Source organism: Triticum dicoccoides, chromosome 6A (genome assembly GCF_002162155.2).
Source record: "Triticum dicoccoides isolate Atlit2015 ecotype Zavitan chromosome 6A, WEW_v2.0, whole genome shotgun sequence".
Taxonomy (NCBI): Eukaryota; Viridiplantae; Streptophyta; class Magnoliopsida; order Poales; family Poaceae; genus Triticum; species Triticum dicoccoides.
The window spans coordinates 411,709,655-411,724,989 of NC_041390.1; positions in this window are offsets into that span (position 1 = coordinate 411,709,655).

Below are 15,335 nucleotides of genomic sequence, written 5' to 3' on the forward strand. Positions count from 1 at the left end.
TCTATAAAAGAGAAAAACGCAGGTGAAAGTCTTCGTGCGAAAAAATGGTTATTCTTAATGAGCCATTAATATGCAATTTAAATAGGGTCAAGCCGAACTGTAGCCCTTTTTACATGCGGGAAGCCCCTAGCACCACCTATGGGGGTATATCCATCGACGCAATCTCAGGTTTATCTGAGTTGTTACAGCTAGTGGTGCGCCGGGCTCGTCTAACCGTGTCTGCGGTCTGGACGACCGATCATTTCTTCTGGTTGGAGAGGCCGTTCAGTGATTGGTTGCTAGAGCCGCCACATATTCCTTCGTATGTGAGGAATGCTCTGTGTTTCCGCTAACTATGATGATGCCACGTGGACCGGGCATCTTAAGCTTAAGATAAGCGTAATGCGGTACTGCATTAAAATGAGCGAAGGCCGTTCTTCCGAGTAGTGTGTGATGGCCGCTTCAGAATGGAGCGATGTCGAAGGTTAATTCTTCACTTCGGAAGTTGTCGGGAGAACCGAATACAACCTCTAGTACCAGAGAGCCCGTGTAGCGGGCCTCTGGGCCTGATATTACTCCTTTAAAGGTAGTATTGCTTTGGATGATTCTTGTCGGGTCTATCTGCATTTTGCGGACGATGTCCTGATATATCAGATTAAGACTACTGTCGCCGTCCATAATGTGACGCCCCAAGGCCGATGCGCCATGTGTCTTCCAGTTATTCGCCGTCGTTGCCATGTCATTTTCTTGCGTGTTGCACTTTATCATGTCATCATGTGCATTACATCATCATGTTTTCAAAACCTGCATCCGTCCCGGCCTGCCCGTTCTTTCCGCTGTCTGTTCTGAGCCCACACACACATGCACGCGCCCGCGGCACGTCCGAAATATTATTTTATAAGTGGCCCGAGAATGTTCTCGGAATGTGTTGAAAGTTGGCATGCGGTGTTTTTATGTTGTCAGTAGGTCGCCTGCCAAATTACATCGCATTCGGAGTCCGTTTGATAGCCCAACCGTTAAACTATAGCGGCAATAGTAGTCGGTCTATCGTCAGACGTTTTCGGTCTCCAGAAACAGTCGCCGAGCTGCATTCCCCCTCTTTCCTCTCAGTCCCAGCCCTTATTCATAGTCCACTACCTACCGCTAGGCCTAACCTAAGCTCTCTCGTCAGCCCGCGAACCTCCTCGCGCGCGCGTCTGAAAGCTGTCCCGGACCCGACCCGGGCAGTCGTCACCATTGGATTAGGATCATCCCCAAACATCCCTAAAATGTCTTCGATTCTTTGTTTGGACTCCCTAGCTATTTATTCTCGACCGTCCGATTAAAAAATCGGAGGGACCAGATACCCCCTAAACCTAACCTACTTCCATATAAATAGAGCAACCCTAAAATCTAGGCACCGTGTCCCATCCATCCCATCCCCACGCCGCCGCCACTCTCCTTGATTTCAGCGTCGAACCAACCAGCCGCCCTCCTCGTTTTCCCCCGATTCAATCCAATCCATCCCCTCCTTCCGATCCGACCAGCCAAGCGCCTCCTCCTTCCTCTGGCCGCTCGATCTTCCGAATCGGGGGAGAGAAGCTCCCTGCCGCCTCCCGCCTCGTGCCCGAGCCCCTTGCTCCCGCAGCAGCAGCAGAGCCCCAATCGCTGGGTTTTGTCCATCTCCCGTAGCACCCATGGAGCCCGAGGTGCACCTCGACCCCGTCGTCGACCCAGCCGCTGCCGGCGAGCAGCAACAACCAGCAGGCCGTCTTCGCCGTCCCTGCTCATTCTCTCAGCCCACCTCTTCTACTTCCTCTCGCGGCTCTCTCTCTAAGCTCTGCCCTTGTCCTCTTCTTCACAGGAAACCGAGCCCCACGACGACGCCATGAGCCGTCGGCCACCAGAGAGCCGTCGCCCTGCCAAGTTCGTCCCGCTGGAGTTCACCTCGCCGGGAACCTCCTGCCGACGCCCTCCGCCACCCAGGGACCCGCCATGGCTTCCCCTTGGAGCTTCGCGTCGCGCCTGACCTCCTCCTGTGCCGCCCGTGCTTCTTCCCCAGGCGCCCAAGCTCCCTGTCGCAGGTTGCCTCGCCGACCCACCGCTTCTCGCTCCTGCCGCGCCGCTGGAGCTCCATCCCCGTGCCCAGATCCGGCAGATCCCGCCGTCCCAGTCCCTTTCGGCCGGTCCCCACCGAGGCCACCTCGCCGGAGCCGTCGCCGGTCTTCGCGCCATCGTCTGCATTCCCTGCTTCATGAACGAGACCAGGCCGCATTGACCTGTTCCTCTACCAGCGTGGATAAGAACCACGTCGCCGCACGAGGCCTCCTCTTGCCTCACCAAGGCTCGGCCTGCCTCCATGAGCTGGGCCAGGCCTGCTGGGTGAGATGCCTTCCCCCAGCGCGTGTTACTGATGGGCCCACCAGATCTGGCCCGTATCGTGTTTTTTTCCATAGAACGTTTTCCTATTTTTCCAGAGAACGTCAGTTTTGCAGAAAAGCCCCTAGAGTCCATGCATTTAATAAATCACCAACCATGCATCTTTTGTAAAAACTTTATATATGAAAGATGCTTAGAATTTTGTGTAGATTCATACTGTGCAACTTTCATCCATGTTTGAAATGTTTAAAATGATGTTTGCATATATTTTCCCATATTGCCATGTAAAATGATTTAATTCATAACTATTCAACCGTAGCTCCAAATTTAATAAACTTTATATGTAAATGAGGTAGAAAAATGCATAGATTAACATGGTGGCATTGCTTTGCATGTTTAACAACTCTAAAGTATGGTTTAGGGCAGAACAGTACCAAACCTAAAATATTGCACATGAGGTTTTTCCGGACTTGTTGTTTGTTGTTCCGGCCTCATTTAAACTTGCCTAGATAGGTAGTTTTCCATTTGCTCCACCTCTTGCCATGTTAATCAACATTTAATATTGTTGAGTACATAAACGAGATCAAACTAAATAACTTGAATGTGGTGTTCCGTCAATATGCAACTCGTTGCATATTGAGCTCCACATAACTTGTAGTGTCGCTTGTGCACTTTGCCATGCCATGCCATGTATCATTAAACCGGACATGCATCATACTTGTTGTGCATCATGTCATGACTATGTGATGGTTGTTTACTATGTTGTTTACTTCTTTCCGGTGTTGCTTCTTTGGGTTAGTTCCGATAATGTTGCGTTTGTGAGGATCCGTTCGACTAGGTCCGTTTGTCTTCTTCATGGACTCGTTCTTCTTCCTTGCAGGATTTCAGGCAAGATGACCATACCCTCAAAATCACTTCTATCTTTGCTTGCTAGTTGCTCGCTCTATTGCTATGCTGCGATACCTACCACTTGCTATATCATGCCTCCCACATTGCCATGTCAAGCCTCTAACCCACCTTGTCCTAGCAAACTGTTGTATGGCTATGTTACCACTTTGCTCAGCCCCTCTTATAGCATTGCTAGTTGCAGGTGAAGATGAAGTTTGTTCCTTGTTGGAACATGGATATGTTGGGATATCAATATATCTCTTATTTAATTAATGCATCTAGGGGTGGAAGGCTCGGCCTTATGCCTGGTGTTTTGTTCCACTCTTGCCGCCCTAATTTCCATCATACCGGTGTTATGTTCCTTGATTTTACGTTCCTTACACGGTTGGGTGTTATGGGGACCCCTTGACAGTTCGCTTTGAATAAAACTCCTCCAGCAAGGCCCAACCTTGGTATTACCTTTTGCCTGACCACCACCTACTTTTCCCTTGGGAGTCGTGCTCCTGAGGGTCATCTTTATTTTAACCCCCCCCCCAGGCCAGTGCTCCTCTGAGTGTTGGTCCAAACTAGAGCCCCTTGCAGCGCCACCTCTGGGAAACTTGAGGGTTGGTTTTAGTTGTATGGATTGCTCATCCGATGTGCCCTGAGAACGAGATATGTGCAGCTCCTATCGGGATTTGTCGGCACATTCGGGCGGCTTTGCTGGTCTTGTTTTACCATTGTCGAAATGTCTTGTAATCGGGATTCCGAGTCTGATCGGGTTGTCATGGGAGAAGGAATATCCTTCGTTGACCGTGAGAGCTTGTGATGGGCTAAGTTGGGACACCCCTACAGGGTTTGAACTTTTGAAAGCCGTGCCCGCAGTTATGGGCAGATGAGAATTTGTTAATGTTCAATTGTACAGAACTTGACACTTAACTTAATTAAAGTGCATCAACCGCGTGTGTAGCCGTGATGGTCTCTTTCTGCCGGAGTCCGGGAAGTGAACATGGTTCTTGTGTTATGCTTTGTAATGCCCTCGATGCGGCTATATCTCCCACGTGTCGAAGCACGACTTAGAGGCATAACCACATTGAAAGCAATGTCGCAAGTGAGGTAATCTTCACACAACCCATGCAATACATAAGGGAAAAAGATACATAGTTGGCTTACAATCGCCACTTCACACAGAACATGAATAAAGCATTACATCATCCAAATACACTCAAGGTCCGACTACGAAACCAAAATTAAAAGAAGAACCCCAAATGCGACAAGGTCCTCGATCGACCCCAACGGGGCTCCACTACTGATCAACTAGAATGAAACAACACAAAGGACAAGATCTTCATCGAGCTCCTCCTGAGCTTGGTTGGGTCATCTGCATGGACTCAACGGCACCTGCAAACTAGTTTTGGAAGTATCTGTGAGTCACGGGGACTCAGCAATCTCACACCCTCGCGATCAAGACTATTTAAGCTTATGGGTAAGGTAAAAGGTATGAGGTGGAGCTGCAGCAAGCGACTAGCATATATGGTGGCTAACATTTGCAAATGAGAGCGAGAAGAGAAGGCAAAGCACGGTCAAGAAACTATGATCAAGAAGTGATCCTAGAACAACCTACGTTAAGCATAACTCCAACACCGTGTTCACTTCCCAGACCCCGCCGAGAAGAGACCATCACGGTTATACACACGATTGATGCATTTTAATTAAGATCAACTTCAGGTTTTCTACAACCGGACGTTAACAAATTCCCATCTGCCCATAACCGCGGGCACGGCTTTCGAAAGTTCAAATCCCTGCAGGGGTGTCCCAACTTAGCCCATGACAAGCTCTCACGGTCAACGAAGGATATTCCTTCTAGCGCGAAGACCCGATCAGACTCAGAATCCTGGTTACAAGACATTTTGACAATGGTAAAACAAGTCCAGCAAGACCACCCGCTGTGCCGAAAAATCCCGATAGGAGCTGCACATATCTCGTTCTCAGGGCACACCGGATAAGTTAAGCGTACAGAAGCCGACGTAACCCAAGTTGCCAAGGGATGGCCCTGCACGGTGCTCTGGGTTGGACCAACAGTCAGAGGAGCACTGGCCCGGGGGTTTAAATAAAGATGACCCTTGAGTCTGCAGAACCCAAGGGAAAAAGGCTTAGGTGGCAAATGGTAAAACCAATGTTGGGCCTTGCTGGAGGAGTTTTATTCAAGGCGAACTGTCAAGGGGTTCCCATTATTACCCAACCGCGTAAGGAACGCAAAATCTGGGAACATAACACCGAAATGACGGAAACTAGGGTGGCAAGAGTGGAACAAAACACTAGGAAAAAGGCCGAGCCTTCCACCCTTTACCAAGTATATAGATGCATTAATTAAATAAGAGATATTGTGATATCCCAACAAGATATCCATGTTCCAAACATGGAACAAGCTCCAATCTTCACCTGCAACTAACAACACTATAAGAGGGGCTGAGCAAAGCGGTAACATAGCCAAACAACGGTTTGCTAGGACAAGGTGGGTTAGAGGCTTGGTTCAGCAATATGGGAGGCATGATAAGCAAGTGGTAGGTATCGCAACATAGGCATAGCAAAAGAGTGAGCAACTAGCAAGCAAAGATAGAAGTGATTTCGAGGGTATGGTCATCTTGCCTGAGATCCCGCAAGGAAGAAGAACGAGTCCATGAAGAAGACAAACGGACGTAGCCGAACGGGTCCTCACAAACACGACGTTAACGAAACCAACCCGAAGAAGCAACACCGGAAAGAAGCACACAACATAGTAAACAATCAACACATAATCATGGCATGATGCACAATCAAGTATGATGCATGTCCGGTTTAAAGTGGCATGGCAAAATGCACAAGCAACCCTACAAATTAAGTGGAGCTCAATATGCAACGAGTTGCATATTGACGAAACACCACGACAAGTTATTTAGTTCGATCTCGTTTATGTACCCAACAATATTAAATGTTGTTAAACATGGCAAGAGGGTGAAGCAAAAGAAAACTACCTATCTAGGCAAGTTAAAATGAGGCCGGAAACAACGAACAACAATTCCGGTAAATCCCCATGTGCATATATTAGGTTTGGTCCTGTTCTGCCCTAAACCATATTTTATAGTTATTAAACATGCAAGATGATGCCACCATGTTAAAGTAGGCAAAATTCTACCCCATTTACATATAAAGTTTATTAGAAACCGAGCTACGTTATTTAGTTATGAATTTAAGCATTTTAGCAAGTTATTTAAGCAAATTTAAACAAACAACATCTTATACATTTTAAACATGGATGAAAATGCCATATTATGAAACTAGACAAAATTCTAAGCAAGTTACATATATAAAATGTTTTAATCTGATGCAACATTTGTGAATTATTAAATGCATGAAATGCAAGGTTTTTTTGCAAATTTGGCATTCACAGGATAAAAGGAAAAACGATCAGGCAGAAAAAATATAAAGATGGGCCGAATCTGGAGCGCTGCTCACATTGGGCCTACAGGGGCGCGGCAGATGTGGGCCTCGGCCTGTGGGCTGCAGCTGGCAGGCCGCGGTGGAGGGGAGCGGCTAGGCCGGATCAACTTGCTGGGCCGCGGGCAGGGCGCGATGAGGCATGAAGCGAGGTTGGCCCAGACGCTCGATCGGGAAGCAGCGAACGATTGGTCAACGCGCTCGTCGTCCTGTTCGTTCCCTTCGGGCAAAACAGGGGCGCGGCTCTCAGTGTGAAGCAGGAAAGATCGCCGGCGACGCTTGGTGACAGGTACGGCTGGAGGCGGACGAGAGGGCGGCGGGAAGGCGGATCTCCCGGACGACGGATCCGGCTGGCGTCGAGGAGCTCCGGGCGACATGTGGCTGGGTCAACGCAAGCGCTGGAGGCGGCTTTAGGTCGGGCGGCCATGTCTTCGGTCCCTGACAGAGAGAAACGGGAGAGGGGAGTGAGGCGAAGGGAGAGGCAAGCGGCGGTGAGGAAGGCATGCTGGACATGTGGCCGCAGTCGGTGACGCTTGGAGGGAGGTCCGGCGACCTGGGGAAAATCCGGGCGGCGAGGAGCTCCTTGCAGCATGGGATCCCACCTCCTGACGGCTTGCTCGGGCTGCAGGAGGGAGTCGCGGGGTCACGAGGCCGAGGTAGGGGTGCTCGGGCAGAGGAGCAGATGCTCCTGGAGGAGGGGAGGCGCAGAAGATCGGGTGTCGCGGTGATCTGCTCCCCGGCGAGCTCAGGCGAGGTAGAGGAGATCCACGGGCGCGTGGGGACTGCAGTGGTTGGTCGGGGATGCAAATCGAGAAGGTGGGTTAGGTCGGCCGGGTGGAGTGGATGGATTGGATCGGGGATCCCGAGGAAGATGCGGCGGCGGCTGAAGGGACAAGTGACCTAGTTTTTAGGGTTTGTCTGATATATATATATATATATATATATATATATATATATATATATATATATATATATATATATATATATATATATCAAAAGTATTAAAGGAGAGGGATTTGGATCATCGGATCGAAATCCGTCGGACAAGAATAAAATAGGTAGGGAGTCCAAATAAGAAAACGGTGATGTTTTGTAGATGTTTGGGGATGATCCGGACACAACGGTGGCGACTGCTCGGGTCGGGTCCGGGACAACTTCCGAACGCGCGCGAGGATGGCCGCGGGCTGACGAGAGAGGTTAGGTTGGAACTTGCAGTAGGTAGTGGGCTGTGCAGAAGGCCTCAGGCTGAGAAAAGAGAAGAGAGAAGACCCGGCGACTGTTTTCGGAGACCGAAAACGTCCGACCTTAGAGACCGGCTATACTGCCGCTATAGTTATCCGTTGGGGCGTCAAACGGACTCCGAATGCGATGAAACTTGGCAGGCGGCCTACCTACTCTAAAATAAGACCGCACGCCAACTCTCATACCATTACGAGAACATTTTCCGGCCACTTATAAAATAATATTTAGGACATGCCGCGGGCGCGTGCTAGTGTGTCTGGGCTCAGAACGGGCAACGGAAGGAACAGGGAAACCCAGATGGATGCAAGTTTCGAAAACATGATGATGCAATGCGGATGATGACATGATGAAAAGCAACACGCAAGCAAAAGACAAGGCAACAACAGCGAATAACTGGAGGACACCTGGCACATCAGTCTCGGGGCATTACCACACTCCATCACTACGAGAGGATCTCGTCCCGAGATCTAGAATGGCACCGGAGGGAAAAACGGCAGAGAAAGAGGAGAGGTAAAGCTAAGTTGCTTCTTTGACAAAACGAGTGAGACCAAAGAACCTTGAAAAGGTTAAGCCATTTCGAGAAAAGAATAGAACGGAGATGACGAAGTTGAAAACACTCCGTTAGAAAAAGAGGGACAAGGAAGAACAAATTCGAACAGCACTCCGGTTGAGAAGGGATGCAAGACTTGATAAGGCGAAAAGAGCTTGAGGAAAAAGGACACAACACTCCGGTTAAATGGATAAACCAAGAAAAGAACACGATCCTGACAAAATGAAAAGATGGGTTGAAGAGAGCAACATCACAAAGCCTCCGGAACAAAAGTAAGAATGGAATGGGATGAACGAAGGGAAACAAGATCTCGAGGGAGCACGCTTACAACAAATGCTAGAATGGAGTTGTTGGAAAACCAACAGCGAAAAGAATAATCTTGATATGGTCTTATGGAATACATCTAAAAAATTATGAGGTGACAACCTGCCACTCACGGGAAGAAGAATTGGATTGGCATGAACAAGGAGACGAGAAGCTTATTTCACCGGGAGGATAATGAAGAACTTGGGTCAATTATAAGCACCATAATTAGCAACAAACCTTAGGGAAGGCTTTAGGTAAAATATAGTCCAAGATAACTCCAAAGAAGAGATTGATGGATTTAGAATGCATCATACTTAATAACATATGAATCATGAAACATGAACTCAAATTATCAAGAATGACATGATACCACCTCCAAAGATACGATAGAGAGAAATTGCACTCCGGATTGAAAAATGAAGAATGATTGAGCTCCTTAGAAAAGAATGTTGATGAACGCTTCAAGAAGGAAATAAAACCTCGATGAACCATCATGTAGAACATCCATGAGGAACTCCGGTAAACAAAATGATGATAAAAGCAAGAGAAGTTGAAAACACAAGGTGAAACCTTGTAATGATTTAGAAGGAGCTTTGGAATGATATAATTGAAATAACTTTGAGCTCCGGAAAAGAAAGATGGACAACTTGAATCAAGAATTTGATGAACCTCCGGAATAAAGAATTAATCATTTGGGTGAATCAAGAATAAGAATTATGTTATGCTCCTCCTTCACCAATTAAATTGATGACGAGCAAACGGATTGCATAAAACTTATTATCGAAGAAAGGATTAGGATAGATACGATGCCAACTTGAGAAGGTCTTCAACTAACCACCGGTGGAATCGAAACACCGAATGAATTGGTATGATAAAGAAGGAAGAGAAATCTTAAACGAACCACCGTAAGGATTGAAAAAGAATGAATAAGAGATAACGAATCACCGGGAAGAATTTGCAAATGAACGAAGATGCTCGAGAGAATCTAGATACATGAGAACGAAGGGATCACGAACTGATTAGAGATCACTTGAACGAAGCACCGGTAATATTTGGAGAATGATAACTGAATTCTGAGAATGAATAAACCTGAAATGATGTACTCCGGAAAAACAAACTGAGAAGACTCTTGAATTACTCCGGATGGGTGAAAAGAATTCCCACAATCGAAAATAATTATGAGAGGATGGCAACAAGCTAGAATCACGAATTTTGAGGAGAATGAAGTAAGATATGGAGGAAAAATTCTTCTTTGGTCTTCAAATGCAGAGAATGACGATGAGAAACACCACCATGAATCGTTGATGCACTCCGAATGAAAAATAGAAAAGGTTGAGCCAATGATGAAAATAATTTGACAGATCTTGGAGAAGGCATTTGACTGATGATAATTCATTCTTACGTCAAACTTTGGAAAGAATTTGAGACTAACTCCGGGAGAATAAGATGAGTCGGGTAAGATCCTGGGAAAAGACCTGTGGGTTAGGGCCCACTCAAAAGATACACCTTTGAAAAGATTACTTGAAAGAGAGATTGCACCAGTTGAATTAAATGACTTTAATGAGATAACAACCTCGAAGGATCTTGAATGAATGTAGAGTGGAAAACACAAATCTTCGAAATATCTTGAGCACTCCGGAACAATTGAATAGCGAGAAGTGGATGATTAAGAGGTGCATCGGCATGAGAAAGCATTTGAAACGAGGAAAAAGGATATGATCAACACCAAATCTTAATTTGAATCCACCGGAGAAGAAAACGAGTGAAGAGTGACGAACTTGAAGCTTCGTTGGCATCTTCCTGAGAATCAACGGATAAGAACATTGACGTAAAAGAATGGAGAGACTTCACAACATTAAAATGATACTTGAATAAGAAATCTGGTTCCTTGAAGAAAAACAAAGGGAGGAAGGGTGGGAAAAACAAAGACAATTTGGAATGGAAGAAATGAACATCGTTGAGAAACTTAGAATTGATCTTGCGGATGTTGAAATGATCGGATCCACTTGAAGAGAAACACACCGGTGAAAAGGATTGACACGACAAACTCGATGATCGAGAAGGATTAGTATCCACATAGAAATATGAGAACACCACTTAGGAAAAGGTATGGAATCAACATTTGACTTCGAAGCAACTCGAATACCACAACTCAAAACAAAACAAAGGATTGGCTTACAGAATAAGCCGGAACAAACATACGATTGAGATTTCGTCTGAAGTTTTCGTGGTGGGGCCTACACGGGCTCGATCGTATAGCACCATCATGTACAAGGCAGTGCACATGACATACGAAGCGTCCCCAAGTCGGCATAGCCAAGGACTCTTTAAGACACAACGAGACCACTGTAAAACCAACCGTGGATAGGCGGACCACTAGACGTCGAACCCCAATTTCATATCATACCTCTGTCGGAAAGATATCCTAAGAGCTACTTGAATTCCCACTTATAAACTCCCGAAAATTTTCCGGTTATGCAATCAGGTGTTGGGGATACAGGGGAAGCATAATATCTCACCCAAAACTAACAAATCCTACATCCAGCTGTATCCATCCTTCAACACATAACCAAGAAACCTTCGGAAATCATCTACCTCAACCTTCGAAAAGCATATGTTATACGAGTTATGGCAATACTCCTGAACTCCCGCCCCAGTACTGGGTGGCGTCGAGGTTATCTCACCAACAACTGCATAAAAGAGATTTTCGATGTCGTCGAACTAAACTCAGGTATTCTAGAACTGCAACGACAAAATTGTGACGACAACACCTCGGAGCTCAACTCCCCGGGACACTGCCACAACCCCTAAATGACAGGAGGCACCAAGAACAATGTTCTCATCACAAATCCATCGGAACGATTCCAAGATACCCGCAGGATCCTAAAAAAAATTAGTGAAATTTGAGAAGAGAAGAGTCAAAACTCTATGTCAGGATGCCTTACCAGAGCGATGAAGGGACTAGGGCGTAAAAATAATTCCTAAACTCTCCGATATATAATTCCTAAATGACTCAAAACATTTTTCTAGACTCAACAACGGCTGCTAAAAACGATCAAGCAGTGGGGGCTCCTAAGGTCGGGGAAGGCTCTGATTACCAACTTGTAACACCCTCGATGCGGCTATATCTCCCACGTGTTGAAGCACGACTTAGAGGCATAACCGCATTAAAACCAATGTCGCAAGTGAGGTAATCCTCACACAACCCATGTAATACATAAGGGAAAAAGATACATAGTTGGCTTACAATCGCCACTTCACACAGAACATGAATAAAGCATTACATCATCCAAATACACTCAAGGTCCGACTACGGAACCAAAATTAAAAGAAGAACCCCAAATGCGACAAGGTCCCCGATCGACCCCAACGGGGCTCCACTACTGATCAACTAGAACGAAACAACACAAAGGACAAGATCTTCATCGAGCTCCTCCTGAGCTTGGTTGCGTCATCTGCACGGACTCAACGGCACCTGCAAACTGGTTTTGGAAGTATCTATGAGTCACGGGGACTAAGCAATCTCACACCCTCGCGATCAAGACTATTTAAGCTTATGGGTAAGGTAAAGGTATGAGGTGGAGCTGCAGCAAGCGACTAGCATGTATGGTGGCTAACATTCGCAAATGAGAGCGAGAAGAGAAGGCAAAGCACGGTCGAGAAACTATGATCAAGAAGTGATCCTAGAACAACCTACGTCAAGCATAACTCCAACACCATGTTCACTTCCCGAACCCGGCCGAGAAGAGACCATCACGGTTACACACGCGGTTGATGCATTTTAATTAAGATCAACTTCAGGTTTTCTACAACCGGACGTTAACAAATTCCCATCTGCCCATAACCGCGGGCACGGCTTTCGAAAGTTCAAATCCCTGCAGGTGTCCCAACTTAGCCCATGACAAGCTCTCACGGTCAACGAAGGATATTCCTTCTAGCGCGAAGACCCGATCAGACTCGGAATCCCGGATACAAGACATTTTCACAATGGTAAAACAAGTCCAGCAAGACCACCCGCTGTGCCGACAAATCCCGATAGGAGCTGCACATATCTCGTTCTCAGGGCACACCGGATAAGCTAAGCGTACAGAAGCCGACGTAACCCAAGTTGCCAAGGGATGGCCCTGCACGGTGCTCTGGGTTGGACCAACACTCAGAGGAGCACTGGCCCGGGGGTTTAAATAAAGATGACCCTTGAGTCTGCAGAACTCAAGGGAAAAAGGCTTAGGTGGCAAATGGTAAAACCAATGTTGGGCCTTGCTGGAGGAGTTTTATTCAAGGCGAACTATCAAGGGGTTCCCATTATTACCCAACCGCGTAAGGAACGCAAAATCCGGGAACATAACACCGATATGACGGAAACTAGGGCGGCAAGAGTGGAACAAAACACTAGGCAAAAGGCCGAGCCTTCCACCCTTCACCAAGTATATAGATGCATTAATTAGATAAGAGATATTGTGATATCCCAACAAGATATCCATGTTCCAAACATGGAACAAGCTCCAATCTTCACCTGCAACTAACAACGCTATAAGAGGGGCTGAGCAAAGCGGTAACATAGCCAAACAACGATTTGCTAGGACAAGGTGGGTTAGAGGCTTGGTTCAGCAATATGGGAGGCATGATAAGGAAGTGGTAGTTATCGCAACATAGGCATAGCAAAAGAGCGAGCAACTAGCAAGCAAAGATAGAAGTGATTTCGAGGGTATGGTCATCTTGCCTGAGATCCCGCAAGGAAGAAGAACGAGTCCATGAAGAAGACAAACGGGCGTAGCTGAAGGGTCCTCACAAACGCGACGTTAACGGAACCAACCCGAAGAAGCAACACCGGAAAGAAGCACACAACATAGTAAACAACCAACACATAATCATGGCATGATGCACAATCAAGTATGATGCATGTCCGGTTTAAAGAGGCATGGCATGGCAAAATGCACAAGCAACCCTACAAATTAAGTGGCGCTCAATATGCAACGAGTTGCATATTGACGAAACACCACGACAAGTTATTTAGTTCGATATCGTTTATGTACCCAACAATATTAAATGCTGTTAAACATGGAAAGAGGGTGAAGCAAAATAAAACTACCTATCTAGGCAAGTTAAAATGAGGCCGGAAACAACGAACAACAATTCCGGTAAATCCCCATGTGCATATATTTGGTTTGGTCCTGTTCTGCCCTAAACCATATTTTATAGTTATTAAACATGCAAGATGATGCCACCATGTTAAACTAGGCAAAATTCTACCCCATTTACATATAAAGTTTATTAGAAACCGAGCTATGGTTATTTAGTTATGAATTTAAGCATTTTAGCAAGTTATTTAAGCAAATTTAAACAAACAACATCTTAAACATTTTAAACATGGATGAAAATGACATATTATGAAACTAGACAAAATTCTAAGAAAGTTACATATATAAAATGTTTTAATCTGATGCAACATTCGTGAATTATTAAATGCATGAAATGCAAGGGTTTTTCTGTAAATTTGGCATTCACAGGATAAAAGGAAAAACGATCAGGCAGAAAAAATATAGAGATGGGCCGAATCTGGAGCGCTGCTCACATTGGGCCTACAGGGGCGCGGCAGATCTGGGCCTCGGCCTATGGGCTGCAGCTGGCAGGCCGCGGTGGAGGGGAGCGGCTAGGCCGGATCAACTTGTTGGGCCGCGGGCAGGGTGCGATGAGGCACGAAGCGAGGTTGGCCCAGACGCTCGATCGGGAAGCCGCGAACGACTGGTCAACACGCTCGTCGTCCTGTTCGTTCCCTTCGGGCAAAAGAGGGGCGCGGCTCTCAGCGCGAAGCAGGAAAGGTCACCGGCGACGCTTGGCGACAGGGACGGCTGGAGGCGGACGAGAGGGCGGAGGGAAGGCGGATCTCCCGGACGACGGATCCGGCCGGCGTCAATTAGCTCCGGGCGACATGTGGCTGGGTCAACGCAAGCGCTGGAGGCGGCTTCAGGTCGGGCGGCCATGTCTTCGGTCCCTGACAGAGAGAAATGAGAGAGAGGAGTGAGGCGAAGGGAGAGGCAAGCGGCAGTGAGGAAGGCATGCTGGACATGTGGCCGCCGTCGGCGACGCTTGGAGGGAGGTCCGGCGACCTGGGGAAAATCCGGGCGGCGAGGAGCTCCTTGCAGCATGGGATCCTGCCTCCTGACGACTTGCTCAGGCTGCAGGAGGGAGTCGCAGGGTCACGAGGCCGAGGTAGGGGTGCTCGGGTAGAGGAGCAGATGCTCCTGGACGAGGGGAGGCGCAGAAGATCGGGTGTCGCGGTGATCTGGTCCCCGGCGAGCTCAGGCGAGGTAGAGGAGATCCACGGGCGCGTGTGGACTGCAGTGCTTGGTCGGGGATGCAAATCGAGAAGGTGGGTTTGGTCGGCCGGGTGGAGTGGATGGATTGGATCGGGGATCCCGAGGAAGATGCGGCGGCGGCTGAAGGGACAAGTGACCTAGTTTTTAGGGTTTATCTGATATATATATATATATACACACACACACACACACACACATATATATATATATATATATATATATATATATATATATATATA